We start from the raw sequence: 17,084 nt of genomic DNA, 5'->3' as shown, positions 1-17,084 counted from the left end.
TGTGACTCCTGCGGGGGGGTAGCTGGTGTCATAACCCAGCTGCTTCAAGCGGCTCTCTTCACGTGTCTTTACTTCGTACGTGCTTGACAAGTCGGAACTGACTTCAGGATCCACACGTGGCACCTTCCAAAATGGGAAAAGATCTGAAGCTTTAGAAAGAAGCAAAAAAGACATCAATTCCTACAAAACGTTTCTACACCCTCTTTTAGTCGCTACACTCAATCCATTCAAGCAGCCCTGATTACGCTGTCCTTACAACGGACATGTGAGCAGTGAGTGTTGTGGAAGCACTGGCCATATCCACCATCTGCTCAGACAAGAATATTGGGACACATTGGGATGTCATTTCTCACAATAAGGCTGAATATTACGTCAGGTCAAGTGCTTTTATTGTCGTTCTTCACTGTAACTTGTTGACATTGAAACGAGACGTCGTTCTTCAAGCCCATGCAGCAACACAAGACAGCGGGACATTTCACAGGAACGCATAGAATGGAGATACAAGACTGGTCGGCCCACAGGAGCCCTTTCCAAAATGCATCAGGCTCATTGTTTAGACTGTGGAACAGTCCACCATCACTCCAGAGCCTGCTAAATCTTTACTCCAAGAGGGATCTCAAGTTGGCCTTTGGCCTCGGCCCTTCCTTTTGACTGCCATTTCTCAACAACGTTACGTGCTGAGGAAGCGGCTACCTTAAAACGCTTTTCCTATAGCCTTCTCCTGCTTTGAGGTGGGCGGTTGTTGAACTTTTCGTAGTGCTAGGTAGCTGATTAGAGGAGCCTCTGGCTGCTGGCCGGCAGTGCTAAGCTTTGAGAAATCCCTTTTTAGAAAGCTTTGACATTTGCGTCAGCTGGGCTTTCCTGACGAAGACTGTGAACAAGCCACAGCCCCAAGAAACTAATTAAGGCCTGAGATCTTGAGAAAAGTTATCCGAGAGCTGAAATCTCTTGGGGAGCCCATCTTTGTTGCGTGGTGCTCCTTTCCTCTTTCCACTCTAATGTTGTGCAGAACAAAAATCCTACACTGTCTCTTGCTAAAAATGTTTGCTAACAGACCGTTTGACCAGGGTTGCCTAAAGTTTTGCACGGGACTGTAAGTACGCACTGTTTGTAATGAAAGATGCAATAGTTGAGTTGATCATGATATGGATAAGATATTGTCCTATTGTCCACCCCTACTGTGACCCACCTGAAGCAGGGCATGAGGATGTTTGTTGAATTAGCTAATGATAACTGTTGCTTGTGGGAGTTGTTCAGGACTGAGCCCCTGTCCTGGGCCTTGTAGGAGGGAGAGAATTGGTGGAGCAGCCCCCTCTGGTGAGCAGCATTGTACGCACTCAGAAGCAGTGCATCATGGGAAGTGTTGTGGTTTTCGGAAACATGGCAAAGTAAAGCGTTTTGTGAGGCAGCACACCAATGCATTTGTTGGTGATGTCTTTGTTTGTGTGTTTGTGTGTGTGTGTGTGTGTATGTAGGGTCTTTGTTGCAGTGTTTTATTTCAGTGTCTGGGTGGTGTAACGCATGTAGTCTTTACCGTCTCAGTGAAGAGGACAGCCAGTGGTGGTCCCACTCCCCAGTGTGTGAAGAACTCATACTTACCTGGCAGGGGAGATACCATGATCAAGAAGGTGGTTCACCCAGGGTGAGGCTCAACCATTGCACTCCGGTTGTGCTGACCCCTGCGAATTCCCCAAATGTGGGAATCTCGACTGCATAATTTCTGGTAGTGGGGGACTGCGTTCGCGCTCTCCCCTGATTTTCTCGTCTAATGATAGATTGCTCTTACAAAACAGTCCTTGGGACGTCAAATTGCTTTTGCGTGCTGTGACTCCTGCGGGGGGGTAGCTGGTGTCATAACCCAGCTGCTTCAAGCGGCTCTCTTCACGTGTCTTTACTTCGTACGTGCTTGACAAGTCGGAACTGACTTCAGGATCCACACGTGGCACCTTCCAAAATGGGAAAAGATCTGAAGCTTTAGAAAGAAGCAAAAAAGACATCAATTCCTACAAAACGTTTCTACACCCTCTTTTAGTCGCTACACTCAATCCATTCAAGCAGCCCTGATTACGCTGTCCTTACAACGGACATGTGAGCAGTGAGTGTTGTGGAAGCACTGGCCATATCCACCATCTGCTCAGACAAGAATATTGGGACACATTGGGATGTCATTTCTCACAATAAGGCTGAATATTACGTCAGGTCAAGTGCTTTTATTGTCGTTCTTCACTGTAACTTGTTGACATTGAAACGAGACGTCGTTCTTCAAGCCCATGCAGCAACACAAGACAGCGGGACATTTCACAGGAACGCATAGAATGGAGATACAAGACTGGTCGGCCCACAGGAGCCCTTTCCAAAATGCATCAGGCTCATTGTTTAGACTGTGGAACAGTCCACCATCACTCCAGAGCCTGCTAAATCTTTACTCCAAGAGGGACCTCAAGTTGGCCTTTGGCCTCGGCCCTTCCTTTTGACTGCCATTTCTCAACAACGTTACGTGCTGAGGAAGCGGCTACCTTAAAACGCTTTTCCTATAGCCTTCTCCTGCTTTGAGGTGGGCGGTTGTTGAACTTTTCGTAGTGCTAGGTAGCTGATTAGAGGAGCCTCTGGCTGCTGGCCGGCAGTGCTAAGCTTTGAGAAATCCCTTTTTAGAAAGCTTTGACATTTGCGTCAGCTGGGCTTTCCTGACGAAGACTGTGAACAAGCCACAGCCCCAAGAAACTAATTAAGGCCTGAGATCTTGAGAAAAGTTATCCGAGAGCTGAAATCTCTTGGGGAGCCCATCTTTGTTGCGTGGTGCTCCTTTCCTCTTTCCACTCTAATGTTGTGCAGAACAAAAATCCTACACTGTCTCTTGCTAAAAATGTTTGCTAACAGACCGTTTGACCAGGGTTGCCTAAAGTTTTGCACGGGACTGTAAGTACGCACTGTTTGTAATGAAAGATGCAATAGTTGAGTTGATCATGATATGGATAAGATATTGTCCTATTGTCCACCCCTACTGTGACCCACCTGAAGCAGGGCATGAGGATGTTTGTTGAATTAGCTAATGATAACTGTTGCTTGTGGGAGTTGTTCAGGACTGAGCCCCTGTCCTGGGCCTTGTAGGAGGGAGAGAATTGGTGGAGCAGCCCCCTCTGGTGAGCAGCATTGTACGCACTCAGAAGCAGTGCATCATGGGAAGTGTTGTGGTTTTCGGAAACATGGCAAAGTAAAGCGTTTTGTGAGGCAGCACACCAATGCATTTGTTGGTGATGTCTTTGTTTGTGTGTGTGTGTGTGTGTGTGTGTGTATGTAGGGTCTTTGTTGCAGTGTTTTATTTCAGTGTCTGGGTGGTGTAACGCATGTAGTCTTTACCGTCTCAGTGAAGAGGACAGCCAGTGGTGGTCCCACTCCCCAGTGTGTGAAGAACTCATACTTACCTGGCAGGGGAGATACCATGATCAAGAAGGTGGTTCACCCAGGGTGAGGCTCAACCATTGCACTCCGGTTGTGCTGACCCCTGCGAATTCCCCAAATGTGGGAATCTCGACTGCATAATTTCTGGTAGTGGGGGACTGCGTTCGCGCTCTCCCCTGATTTTCTCGTCTAACGATAGATTGCTCTTACAAAACAGTCCTTGGGACGTCAAATTGCTTTTGCGTGCTGTGACTCCTGCGGGGGGGGTAGCTGGTGTCATAACCCAGCTGCTTCAAGCGGCTCTCTTCACGTGTCTTTACTTCGTACGTGCTTGACAAGTCGGAACTGACTTCAGGATCCACACGTGGCACCTTCCAAAATGGGAAAAGATCTGAAGCTTTAGAAAGAAGCAAAAAAGACATCAATTCCTACAAAACGTTTCTACACCCTCTTTTAGTCGCTACACTCAATCCATTCAAGCAGCCCTGATTACGCTGTCCTTACAACGGACATGTGAGCAGTGAGTGTTGTGGAAGCACTGGCCATATCCACCATCTGCTCAGACAAGAATATTGGGACACATTGGGATGTCATTTCTCACAATAAGGCTGAATATTACGTCAGGTCAAGTGCTTTTATTGTCGTTCTTCACTGTAACTTGTTGACATTGAAACGAGACGTCGTTCTTCAAGCCCATGCAGCAACACAAGACAGCGGGACATTTCACAGGAACGCATAGAATGGAGATACAAGACTGGTCGGCCCACAGGAGCCCTTTCCAAAATGCATCAGGCTCATTGTTTAGACTGTGGAACAGTCCACCATCACTCCAGAGCCTGCTAAATCTTTACTCCAAGAGGGACCTCAAGTTGGCCTTTGGCCTCGGCCCTTCCTTTTGACTGCCATTTCTCAACAACGTTACGTGCTGAGGAAGCGGCTACCTTAAAACGCTTTTCCTATAGCCTTCTCCTGCTTTGAGGTGGGCGGTTGTTGAACTTTTCGTAGTGCTAGGTAGCTGATTAGAGGAGCCTCTGGCTGCTGGCCGGCAGTGCTAAGCTTTGAGAAATCCCTTTTTAGAAAGCTTTGACATTTGCGTCAGCTGGGCTTTCCTGACGAAGACTGTGAACAAGCCACAGCCCCAAGAAACTAATTAAGGCCTGAGATCTTGAGAAAAGTTATCCGAGAGCTGAAATCTCTTGGGGAGCCCATCTTTGTTGCGTGGTGCTCCTTTCCTCTTTCCACTCTAATGTTGTGCAGAACAAAAATCCTACACTGTCTCTTGCTAAAAATGTTTGCTAACAGACCGTTTGACCAGGGTTGCCTAAAGTTTTGCACGGGACTGTAAGTACGCACTGTTTGTAATGAAAGATGCAATAGTTGAGTTGATCATGATATGGATAAGATATTGTCCTATTGTCCACCCCTACTGTGACCCACCTGAAGCAGGGCATGAGGATGTTTGTTGAATTAGCTAATGATAACTGTTGCTTGTGGGAGTTGTTCAGGACTGAGCCCCTGTCCTGGGCCTTGTAGGAGGGAGAGAATTGGTGGAGCAGCCCCCTCTGGTGAGCAGCATTGTACGCACTCAGAAGCAGTGCATCATGGGAAGTGTTGTGGTTTTCGGAAACATGGCAAAGTAAAGCGTTTTGTGAGGCAGCACACCAATGCATTTGTTGGTGATGTCTTTGTTTGTGTTTGTGTGTATGTAGGGTCTTTGTTGCAGTGTTTTATTTCAGTGTCTGGGTGGTGTAATGCATGTAGTCTTTACCGTCTCAGTGAAGAGGACAGCCAGTGGTGGTCCCACTCCCCAGTGTGTGAAGAACTCATACTTACCTGGCAGGGGAGATACCATGATCAAGAAGGTGGTTCACCCAGGGTGAGGCTCAACCATTGCACTCCGGTTGTGCTGACCCCTGCGAATTCCCCAAATGTGGGAATCTCGACTGCATAATTTCTGGTAGTGGGAGACTGCGTTCGCGCTCTCCCCTGATTTTCTCGTCTAACGATAGATTGCTCTTACAAAACAGTCCTTGGGACGTCAAATTGCTTTTGCGTGCTGTGACGCCTGCGGGGGGGTAGCTGCTGTCATAACCCAGCTGCTTCAAGTGGCTTTCTTCACGTGTCTTTACTTCTTACGTGCTTGACAAGTCGGAACTGACTTCAGGATCCACACGTGGCACCTTCCAAAATGGGAAAAGATCTGAAGCTTTAGAAAGAAGCAAAAAAGACATCAATTCCTACAAAACGTTTCTACACCCTCTTTTAGTCGCTACACTCAATCCATTCAAGCAGCCCTGATTACGCTGTCCTTACAACGGACATGTGAGCAGTGAGTGTTGTGGAAGCACTGGCCATATCCACCATCTGCTCAGACAAGAATATTGGGACACATTGGGATGTCATTTCTCACAATAAGGCTGAATATCACGTCAGGTCAAGTGCTTTTATTGTCGTTCTTCACTGTAACTTGTTGACATTGAAACGAGACGTCGTTCTTCAAGCCCATGCAGCAACACAAGACAGCGGGACATTTCACAGGAACGCATAGAATGGAGATACAAGACTGGTCGGCCCACAGGAGCCCTTTCCAAAATGCATCAGGCTCATTGTTTAGACTGTGGAACAGTCCACCATCACTCCAGAGCCTGCTAAATCTTTACTCCAAGAGGGACCTCAAGTTGGCCTTTGGCCTCGGCCCTTCCTTTTGACTGCCATTTCTCAACAACGTTACGTGCTGAGGAAGCGGCTACCTTAAAACGCTTTTCCTATAGCCTTCTCCTGCTTTGAGGTGGGCGGTTGTTGAACTTTTCGTAGTGCTAGGTAGCTGATTAGAGGAGCCTCTGGCTGCTGGCCGGCAGTGCTAAGCTTTGAGAAATCCCTTTTTAGAAAGCTTTGACATTTGCGTCAGCTGGGCTTTCCTGACGAAGACTGTGAACAAGCCACAGCCCCAAGAAACTAATTAAGGCCTGAGATCTTGAGAAAAGTTATCCGAGAGCTGAAATCTCTTGGGGAGCCCATCTTTGTTGCGTGGTGCTCCTTTCCTCTTTCCACTCTAATGTTGTGCAGAACAAAAATCCTACACTGTCTCTTGCTAAAAATGTTTGCTAACAGACCGTTTGACCAGGGTTGCCTAAAGTTTTGCACGGGACTGTAAGTACGCACTGTTTGTAATGAAAGATGCAATAGTTGAGTTGATCATGATATGGATAAGATATTGTCCTATTGTCCACCCCTACTGTGACCCACCTGAAGCAGGGCATGAGGATGTTTGTTGAATTAGCTAATGATAACTGTTGCTTGTGGGAGTTGTTCAGGACTGAGCCCCTGTCCTGGGCCTTGTAGGAGGGAGAGAATTGGTGGAGCAGCCCCCTCTGGTGAGCAGCATTGTACGCACTCAGAAGCAGTGCATCATGGGAAGTGTTGTGGTTTTCGGAAACATGGCAAAGTAAAGCGTTTTGTGAGGCAGCACACCAATGCATTTGTTGGTGATGTCTTTGTTTGTGTGTTTGTGTGTGTGTGTGTGTATGTAGGGTCTTTGTTGCAGTGTTTTATTTCAGTGTCTGGGTGGTGTAACGCATGTAGTCTTTACCGTCTCAGTGAAGAGGACAGCCAGTGGTGGTCCCACTCCCCAGTGTGTGAAGAACTCATACTTACCTGGCAGGGGAGATACCATGATCAAGAAGGTGGTTCACCCAGGGTGAGGCTCAACCATTGCACTCCGGTTGTGCTGACCCCTGCGAATTCCCCAAATGTGGGAATCTTGACTGCATAATTTCTGGTAGTGGGGGACTGCGTTCGCGCTCTCCCCTGATTTTCTCGTCTAACGATAGATTGCTCTTACAAAACAGTCCTTGGGACGTCAAATTGCTTTTGCGTGCTGTGACTCCTGCGGGGGGGTAGCTGGTGTCATAACCCAGCTGCTTCAAGCGGCTCTCTTCACGTGTCTTTACTTCGTACGTGCTTGACAAGTCGGAACTGACTTCAGGATCCACACGTGGCACCTTCCAAAATGGGAAAAGATCTGAAGCTTTAGAAAGAAGCAAAAAAGACATCAATTCCTACAAAACGTTTCTACACCCTCTTTTAGTCGCTACACTCAATCCATTCAAGCAGCCCTGATTACGCTGTCCTTACAACGGACATGTGAGCAGTGAGTGTTGTGGAAGCACTGGCCATATCCACCATCTGCTCAGACAAGAATATTGGGACACATTGGGATGTCATTTCTCACAATAAGGCTGAATATTACGTCAGGTCAAGTGCTTTTATTGTCGTTCTTCACTGTAACTTGTTGACATTGAAACGAGACGTCGTTCTTCAAGCCCATGCAGCAACACAAGACAGCGGGACATTTCACAGGAACGCATAGAATGGAGATACAAGACTGGTCGGCCCACAGGAGCCCTTTCCAAAATGCATCAGGCTCATTGTTTAGACTGTGGAACAGTCCACCATCACTCCAGAGCCTGCTAAATCTTTACTCCAAGAGGGACCTCAAGTTGGCCTTTGGCCTCGGCCCTTCCTTTTGACTGCCATTTCTCAACAACGTTACGTGCTGAGGAAGCGGCTACCTTAAAACGCTTTTCCTATAGCCTTCTCCTGCTTTGAGGTGGGCGGTTGTTGAACTTTTCGTAGTGCTAGGTAGCTGATTAGAGGAGCCTCTGGCTGCTGGCCGGCAGTGCTAAGCTTTGAGAAATCCCTTTTTAGAAAGCTTTGACATTTGCGTCAGCTGGGCTTTCCTGACGAAGACTGTGAACAAGCCACAGCCCCAAGAAACTAATTAAGGCCTGAGATCTTGAGAAAAGTTATCCGAGAGCTGAAATCTCTTGGGGAGCCCATCTTTGTTGCGTGGTGCTCCTTTCCTCTTTCCACTCTAATGTTGTGCAGAACAAAAATCCTACACTGTCTCTTGCTAAAAATGTTTGCTAACAGACCGTTTGACCAGGGTTGCCTAAAGTTTTGCACGGGACTGTAAGTACGCACTGTTTGTAATGAAAGATGCAATAGTTGAGTTGATCATGATATGGATAAGATATTGTCCTATTGTCCACCCCTACTGTGACCCACCTGAAGCAGGGCATGAGGATGTTTGTTGAATTAGCTAATGATAACTGTTGCTTGTGGGAGTTGTTCAGGACTGAGCCCCTGTCCTGGGCCTTATAGGAGGGAGAGAATTGGTGGAGCAGCCCCCTCTGGTGAGCAGCATTGTACGCACTCAGAAGCAGTGCATCATGGGAAGTGTTGTGGTTTTCGGAAACATGGCAAAGTAAAGCGTTTTGTGAGGCAGCACACCAATGCATTTGTTGGTGATGTCTTTGTTTGTGTGTTTGTGTGTGTGTGTGTGTATGTAGGGTCTTTGTTGCAGTGTTTTATTTCAGTGTCTGGGTGGTGTAACGCATGTAGTCTTTACCGTCTCAGTGAAGAGGACAGCCAGTGGTGGTCCCACTCCCCAGTGTGTGAAGAACTCATACTTACCTGGCAGGGGAGATACCATGATCAAGAAGGTGGTTCACCCAGGGTGAGGCTCAACCATTGCACTCCGGTTGTGCTGACCCCTGCGAATTCCCCAAATGTGGGAATCTCGACTGCATAATTTCTGGTAGTGGGGGACTGCGTTCGCGCTCTCCCCTGATTTTCTCGTCTAACGATAGATTGCTCTTACAAAACAGTCCTTGGGACGTCAAATTGCTTTTGCGTGCTGTGACTCCTGCGGGGGGGGTAGCTGGTGTCATAACCCAGCTGCTTCAAGCGGCTCTCTTCACGTGTCTTTACTTCGTACGTGCTTGACAAGTCGGAACTGACTTCAGGATCCACACGTGGCACCTTCCAAAATGGGAAAAGATCTGAAGCTTTAGAAAGAAGCAAAAAAGACATCAATTCCTACAAAACGTTTCTACACCCTCTTTTAGTCGCTACACTCAATCCATTCAAGCAGCCCTGATTACGCTGTCCTTACAACGGACATGTGAGCAGTGAGTGTTGTGGAAGCACTGGCCATATCCACCATCTGCTCAGACAAGAATATTGGGACACATTGGGATGTCATTTCTCACAATAAGGCTGAATATTACGTCAGGTCAAGTGCTTTTATTGTCGTTCTTCACTGTAACTTGTTGACATTGAAACGAGACGTCGTTCTTCAAGCCCATGCAGCAACACAAGACAGCGGGACATTTCACAGGAACGCATAGAATGGAGATACAAGACTGGTCGGCCCACAGGAGCCCTTTCCAAAATGCATCAGGCTCATTGTTTAGACTGTGGAACAGTCCACCATCACTCCAGAGCCTGCTAAATCTTTACTCCAAGAGGGACCTCAAGTTGGCCTTTGGCCTCGGCCCTTCCTTTTGACTGCCATTTCTCAACAACGTTACGTGCTGAGGAAGCGGCTACCTTAAAACGCTTTTCCTATAGCCTTCTCCTGCTTTGAGGTGGGCGGTTGTTGAACTTTTCGTAGTGCTAGGTAGCTGATTAGAGGAGCCTCTGGCTGCTGGCCGGCAGTGCTAAGCTTTGAGAAATCCCTTTTTAGAAAGCTTTGACATTTGCGTCAGCTGGGCTTTCCTGACGAAGACTGTGAACAAGCCACAGCCCCAAGAAACTAATTAAGGCCTGAGATCTTGAGAAAAGTTATCCGAGAGCTGAAATCTCTTGGGGAGCCCATCTTTGTTGCGTGGTGCTCCTTTCCTCTTTCCACTCTAATGTTGTGCAGAACAAAAATCCTACACTGTCTCTTGCTAAAAATGTTTGCTAACAGACCGTTTGACCAGGGTTGCCTAAAGTTTTGCACGGGACTGTAAGTACGCACTGTTTGTAATGAAAGATGCAATAGTTGAGTTGATCATGATATGGATAAGATATTGTCCTATTGTCCACCCCTACTGTGACCCACCTGAAGCAGGGCATGAGGATGTTTGTTGAATTAGCTAATGATAACTGTTGCTTGTGGGAGTTGTTCAGGACTGAGCCCCTGTCCTGGGCCTTGTAGGAGGGAGAGAATTGGTGGAGCAGCCCCCTCTGGTGAGCAGCATTGTACGCACTCAGAAGCAGTGCATCATGGGAAGTGTTGTGGTTTTCGGAAACATGGCAAAGTAAAGCGTTTTGTGAGGCAGCACACCAATGCATTTGTTGGTGATGTCTTTGTTTGTGTGTGTGTGTGTGTGTGTGTATGTAGGGTCTTTGTTGCAGTGTTTTATTTCAGTGTCTGGGTGGTGTAACGCATGTAGTCTTTACCGTCTCAGTGAAGAGGACAGCCAGTGGTGGTCCCACTCCCCAGTGTGTGAAGAACTCATACTTACCTGGCAGGGGAGATACCATGATCAAGAAGGTGGTTCACCCAGGGTGAGGCTCAACCATTGCACTCCGGTTGTGCTGACCCCTGCGAATTCCCCAAATGTGGGAATCTCGACTGCATAATTTCTGGTAGTGGGGGACTGCGTTCGCGCTCTCCCCTGATTTTCTCGTCTAATGATAGATTGCTCTTACAAAACAGTCCTTGGGACGTCAAATTGCTTTTGCGTGCTGTGATGCCTGCGGGGGGGTAGCTGGTGTCATAACCCAGCTGCTTCAAGCGGCTCTCTTCACGTGTCTTTACTTCGTACGTGCTTGACAAGTCGGAACTGACTTCAGGATCCACACGTGGCACCTTCCAAAATGGGAAAAGATCTGAAGCTTTAGAAAGAAGCAAAAAAGACATCAATTCCTACAAAACGTTTCTACACCCTCTTTTAGTCGCTACACTCAATCCATTCAAGCAGCCCTGATTACGCTGTCCTTACAACGGACATGTGAGCAGTGAGTGTTGTGGAAGCACTGGCCATATCCACCATCTGCTCAGACAAGAATATTGGGACACATTGGGATGTCATTTCTCACAATAAGGCTGAATATTACGTCAGGTCAAGTGCTTTTATTGTCGTTCTTCACTGTAACTTGTTGACATTGAAACGAGACGTCGTTCTTCAAGCCCATGCAGCAACACAAGACAGCGGGACATTTCACAGGAACGCATAGAATGGAGATACAAGACTGGTCGGCCCACAGGAGCCCTTTCCAAAATGCATCAGGCTCATTGTTTAGACTGTGGAACAGTCCACCATCACTCCAGAGCCTGCTAAATCTTTACTCCAAGAGGGACCTCAAGTTGGCCTTTGGCCTCGGCCCTTCCTTTTGACTGCCATTTCTCAACAACGTTACGTGCTGAGGAAGCGGCTACCTTAAAATGCTTTTCCTATAGCCTTCTCCTGCTTTGAGGTGGGCGGTTGTTGAACTTTTCGTAGTGCTAGGTAGCTGATTAGAGGAGCCTCTGGCTGCTGGCCGGCAGTGCTAAGCTTTGAGAAATCCCTTTTTAGAAAGCTTTGACATTTGCGTCAGCTGGGCTTTCCTGACGAAGACTGTGAACAAGCCACAGCCCCAAGAAACTAATTAAGGCCTGAGATCTTGAGAAAAGTTATCCGAGAGCTGAAATCTCTTGGGGAGCCCATCTTTGTTGCGTGGTGCTCCTTTCCTCTTTCCACTCTAATGTTGTGCAGAACAAAAATCCTACACTGTCTCTTGCTAAAAATGTTTGCTAACAGACCGTTTGACCAGGGTTGCCTAAAGTTTTGCACGGGACTGTAAGTACGCACTGTTTGTAATGAAAGATGCAATAGTTGAGTTGATCATGATATGGATAAGATATTGTCCTATTGTCCACCCCTACTGTGACCCACCTGAAGCAGGGCATGAGGATGTTTGTTGAATTAGCTAATGATAACTGTTGCTTGTGGGAGTTGTTCAGGACTGAGCCCCTGTCCTGGGCCTTGTAGGAGGGAGAGAATTGGTGGAGCAGCCCCCTCTGGTGAGCAGCATTGTACGCACTCAGAAGCAGTGCATCATGGGAAGTGTTGTGGTTTTCGGAAACATGGCAAAGTAAAGCGTTTTGTGAGGCAGCACACCAATGCATTTGTTGGTGATGTCTTTGTTTGTGTGTGTGTGTGTGTGTGTGTGTATGTAGGGTCTTTGTTGCAGTGTTTTATTTCAGTGTCTGGGTGGTGTAACGCATGTAGTCTTTACCGTCTCAGTGAAGAGGACAGCCAGTGGTGGTCCCACTCCCCAGTGTGTGAAGAACTCATACTTACCTGGCAGGGGAGATACCATGATCAAGAAGGTGGTTCACCCAGGGTGAGGCTCAACCATTGCACTCCGGTTGTGCTGACCCCTGCGAATTCCCCAAATGTGGGAATCTCGACTGCATAATTTCTGGTAGTGGGGGACTGCGTTCGCGCTCTCCCCTGATTTTCTCGTCTAACGATAGATTGCTCTTACAAAACAGTCCTTGGGATGTCAAATTGCTTTTGCGTGCTGTGACTCCTGCGGGGGGGTAGCTGGTGTCATAACCCAGCTGCTTCAAGCGGCTCTCTTCACGTGTCTTTACTTCGTACGTGCTTGACAAGTCGGAACTGACTTCAGGATCCACACGTGGCACCTTCCAAAATGGGAAAAGATCTGAAGCTTTAGAAAGAAGCAAAAAAGACATCAATTCCTACAAAACGTTTCTACACCCTCTTTTAGTCGCTACACTCAATCCATTCAAGCAGCCCTGATTACGCTGTCCTTACAACGGACATGTGAGCAGTGAGTGTTGTGGAAGCACTGGCCATATCCACCATCTGCTCAGACAAGAATATTGGGACACATTGGGATGTCATTTCTCACAATAAGGCTGAATATTACGTCAGGTCAAGTGCTTTTATTGTCGTTCTTCACTGTAACTTGTTGACATTGAAACGAGACGTCGTTCTTCAAGCCCATGCAGCAACACAAGACAGCGGGACATTTCACAGGAACGCATAGAATGGAGATACAAGACTGGTCGGCCCACAGGAGCCCTTTCCAAAATGCATCAGGCTCATTGTTTAGACTGTGGAACAGTCCACCATCACTCCAGAGCCTGCTAAATCTTTACTCCAAGAGGGACCTCAAGTTGGCCTTTGGCCTCGGCCCTTCCTTTTGACTGCCATTTCTCAACAACGTTACGTGCTGAGGAAGCGGCTACCTTAAAACGCTTTTCCTATAGCCTTCTCCTGCTTTGAGGTGGGCGGTTGTTGAACTTTTCGTAGTGCTAGGTAGCTGATTAGAGGAGCCTCTGGCTGCTGGCCGGCAGTGCTAAGCTTTGAGAAATCCCTTTTTAGAAAGCTTTGACATTTGCGTCAGCTGGGCTTTCCTGACGAAGACTGTGAACAAGCCACAGCCCCAAGAAACTAATTAAGGCCTGAGATCTTGAGAAAAGTTATCCGAGAGCTGAAATCTCTTGGGGAGCCCATCTTTGTTGCGTGGTGCTCCTTTCCTCTTTCCACTCTAATGTTGTGCAGAACAAAAATCCTACACTGTCTCTTGCTAAAAATGTTTGCTAACAGACCGTTTGACCAGGGTTGCCTAAAGTTTTGCACGGGACTGTAAGTACGCACTGTTTGTAATGAAAGATGCAATAGTTGAGTTGATCATGATATGGATAAGATATTGTCCTATTGTCCACCCCTACTGTGACCCACCTGAAGCAGGGCATGAGGATGTTTGTTGAATTAGCTAATGATAACTGTTGCTTGTGGGAGTTGTTCAGGACTGAGCCCCTGTCCTGGGCCTTGTAGGAGGGAGAGAATTGGTGGAGCAGCCCCCTCTGGTGAGCAGCATTGTACGCACTCAGAAGCAGTGCATCATGGGAAGTGTTGTGGTTTTCGGAAACATGGCAAAGTAAAGCGTTTTGTGAGGCAGCACACCAATGCATTTGTTGGTGATGTCTTTGTTTGTGTGTGTGTGTGTATGTAGGGTCTTTGTTGCAGTGTTTTATTTCAGTGTCTGGGTGGTGTAACGCATGTAGTCTTTACCGTCTCAGTGAAGAGGACAGCCAGTGGTGGTCCCACTCCCCAGTGTGTGAAGAACTCATACTTACCTGGCAGGGGAGATACCATGATCAAGAAGGTAGTTCGCCCAGGGTGAGGCTCAACCATTGCACTCCGGTTGTGCTGACCCCTGCGAATTCCCCAAATGTGGGAATCTCGACTGCATAATTTCTGGTAGTGGGGGACTGCGTTCGCGCTCTCCCCTGATTTTCTCGTCTAACGATAGATTGCTCTTACAAAACAGTCCTTGGGACGTCAAATTGCTTTTGCGTGCTGTGACGCCTGCGGGGGGGTAGCTGCTGTCATAACCCAGCTGCTTCAAGTAGCTCTCTTCACGTGTCTTTACTTCTTACGTGCTTGACAAGTCGGAACTGACTTCAGGATCCACACGTGGCACCTTCCAAAATGGGAAAAGATCTGAAGCTTTAGAAAGAAGCAAAAAAGACATCAATTCCTACAAAACGTTTCTACACCCTCTTTTAGTCGCTACACTCAATCCATTCAAGCAGCCCTGATTACGCTGTCCTTACAACGGACATGTGAGCAGTGAGTGTTGTGGAAGCACTGGCCATATCCACCATCTGCTCAGACAAGAATATTGGGACACATTGGGATGTCATTTCTCACAATAAGGCTGAATATCACGTCAGGTCAAGTGCTTTTATTGTCGTTCTTCACTGTAACTTGTTGACATTGAAACGAGACGTCGTTCTTCAAGCCCATGCAGCAACACAAGACAGCGGGACATTTCACAGGAACGCATAGAATGGAGATACAAGACTGGTCGGCCCACAGGAGCCCTTTCCAAAATGCATCAGGCTCATTGTTTAGACTGTGGAACAGTCCACCATCACTCCAGAGCCTGCTAAATCTTTACTCCAAGAGGGACCTCAAGTTGGCCTTTGGCCTCGGCCCTTCCTTTTGACTGCCATTTCTCAACAACGTTACGTGCTGAGGAAGCGGCTACCCTAAAACGCTTTTCCTATAGCCTTCTCCTGCTTTGAGGCGGGCGGTTGTTGAACTTTTCGTAGTGCTAGGTAGCTGATTAGAGGAGCCTCTGGCTGCTGGCCGGCAGTGCTAAGCTTTGAGAAATCCCTTTTTAGAAAGCTTTGACATTTGCGTCAGCTGGGCTTTCCTGACGAAGACTGTGAACAAGCCACAGCCCCAAGAAACTAATTAAGGCCTGAGATCTTGAGAAAAGTTATCAGAGAGCTGAAATCTCTTGGGGAGCCCATCTTTGTTGCGTGGTGCTCCTTTCCTCTTTCCACTCTAATGTTGTGCAGAACAAAAATCCTACACTGTCTCTTGCTAAAAATGTTTGCTAACAGACCGTTTGACCAGGGTTGCCTAAAGTTTTGCACGGGACTGTAAGTACGCACTGTTTGTAATGAAAGATGCAATAGTTGAGTTGATCATGATATGGATAAGATATTGTCCTATTGTCCACCCCTACTGTGACCCACCTGAAGCAGGGCATGAGGATGTTTGTTGAATTAGCTAATGATAACTGTTGCTTGTGGGAGTTGTTCAGGACTGAGCCCCTGTCCTGGGCCTTGTAGGAGGGAGAGAATTGGTGGAGCAGCCCCCTCTGGTGAGCAGCATTGTACGCACTCAGAAGCAGTGCATCATGGGAAGTGTTGTGGTTTTCGGAAACATGGCAAAGTAAAGCGTTTTGTGAGGCAGCACACCAATGCATTTGTTGGTGATGTCTTTGTTTGTGTGTGTGTGTATGTAGGGTCTTTGTTGCAGTGTTTTATTTCAGTGTCTGGGTGGTGTAACGCATGTAGTCTTTACCGTCTCAGTGAAGAGGACAGCCAGTGGTGGTCCCACTCCCCCAGTGTGTGAAGAACTCATACTTACCTGGCAGGGGAGATACCATGATCAAGAAGGTGGTTCACCCAGAGTGAGGCTCAAGCATTGCACTCCAGTTGTGCTGACCCCTGTGAATTCCCCAAATGTGGGAATCTTGACTGCATAATTTCTGGTAGTGGGGGACTGCGTTCGCGCTCTCCCCTGATTTTCTCGTCTAACGATAGATTGCTCTTACAAAACAGTCCTTGGGACGTCAAATTGCTTTTGCGTGCTGTGACGCCTGCGGGGGGGTAGCTGCTGTCATAACCCAGCTGCTTCAAGTGGCTTTCTTCACGTGTCTTTACTTCTTACGTGCTTGACAAGTCGGAACTGACTTCAGGATCCACACGTGGCACCTTCCAAAATGGGAAAAGATCTGAAGCTTTAGAAAGAAGCAAAAAAGACATCAATTCCTACAAAACGTTTCTACACCCTCTTTTAGTCGCTACACTCAATCCATTCAAGCAGCCCTGATTACGCTGTCCTTACAACGGACATGTGAGCAGTGAGTGTTGTGGAAGCACTGGCCATATCCACCATCTGCTCAGACAAGAATATTGGGACACATTGGGATGTCATTTCTCACAATAAGGCTGAATATCACGTCAGGTCAAGTGCTTTTATTGTCGTTCTTCACTGTAACTTGTTGACATTGAAACGAGACGTCGTTCTTCAAGCCCATGCAGCAACACAAGACAGCGGGACATTTCACAGGAACGCATAGAATGGAGATACAAGACTGGTCGGCCCACAGGAGCCCTTTCCAAAATGCATCAGGCTCATTGTTTAGACTGTGGAACAGTCCACCATCACTCCAGAGCCTGCTAAATCTTTACTCCAAGAGGGACCTCAAGTTGGCCTTTGGCCTCGGCCCTTCCTTTTGACTGCCATTTCTCAACAACGTTACGTGCTGAGGAAGCGGCTACCTTAAAACGCTTTTCCTATAGCCTTCTCCTG

The 17,084-nt window shown here is 47.5% G+C and overlaps 9 non-coding genes across 9 annotated transcripts; all 9 read left to right on the top strand.

The window, feature by feature from the left end:
- Positions 1-1,591: 1,591 nt before the first annotated feature.
- On the top strand, positions 1,592-1,755 carry LOC140563151 (U1 spliceosomal RNA). The gene has a single exon (XR_011980381.1). It is a non-coding gene; the product is annotated as a U1 spliceosomal RNA (small nuclear RNA).
- A 1,659-nt stretch (positions 1,756-3,414) lies between these two features.
- Positions 3,415-3,578, top strand: LOC140563139 (U1 spliceosomal RNA). Its single transcript, XR_011980371.1, has one exon. It is a non-coding gene; the product is annotated as a U1 spliceosomal RNA (small nuclear RNA).
- A 1,646-nt stretch (positions 3,579-5,224) lies between these two features.
- On the top strand, positions 5,225-5,388 carry LOC140563113 (U1 spliceosomal RNA). Its single transcript, XR_011980347.1, has one exon. It is a non-coding gene; the product is annotated as a U1 spliceosomal RNA (small nuclear RNA).
- Positions 5,389-7,045: 1,657 nt separating this feature from the next.
- Positions 7,046-7,209, top strand: LOC140563089 (U1 spliceosomal RNA). The gene has a single exon (XR_011980324.1). It is a non-coding gene; the product is annotated as a U1 spliceosomal RNA (small nuclear RNA).
- Positions 7,210-8,866: 1,657 nt separating this feature from the next.
- On the top strand, positions 8,867-9,030 carry LOC140563128 (U1 spliceosomal RNA). The gene has a single exon (XR_011980360.1). It is a non-coding gene; the product is annotated as a U1 spliceosomal RNA (small nuclear RNA).
- Positions 9,031-10,686: 1,656 nt separating this feature from the next.
- Positions 10,687-10,850, top strand: LOC140563115 (U1 spliceosomal RNA). The gene has a single exon (XR_011980349.1). It is a non-coding gene; the product is annotated as a U1 spliceosomal RNA (small nuclear RNA).
- A 1,657-nt stretch (positions 10,851-12,507) lies between these two features.
- Positions 12,508-12,671, top strand: LOC140563103 (U1 spliceosomal RNA). The gene has a single exon (XR_011980338.1). It is a non-coding gene; the product is annotated as a U1 spliceosomal RNA (small nuclear RNA).
- Positions 12,672-14,318: 1,647 nt separating this feature from the next.
- On the top strand, positions 14,319-14,482 carry LOC140563098 (U1 spliceosomal RNA). Its single transcript, XR_011980333.1, has one exon. It is a non-coding gene; the product is annotated as a U1 spliceosomal RNA (small nuclear RNA).
- A 1,646-nt stretch (positions 14,483-16,128) lies between these two features.
- Positions 16,129-16,292, top strand: LOC140563146 (U1 spliceosomal RNA). Its single transcript, XR_011980377.1, has one exon. It is a non-coding gene; the product is annotated as a U1 spliceosomal RNA (small nuclear RNA).
- Positions 16,293-17,084: the final 792 nt, after the last annotated feature.

This window comes from Salminus brasiliensis, chromosome 9 (assembly GCF_030463535.1).
Source record: "Salminus brasiliensis chromosome 9, fSalBra1.hap2, whole genome shotgun sequence".
Classification (NCBI taxonomy): domain Eukaryota; kingdom Metazoa; phylum Chordata; class Actinopteri; order Characiformes; family Bryconidae; genus Salminus; species Salminus brasiliensis.
This window is presented reverse-complemented; position numbering and strand designations above follow the sequence as displayed.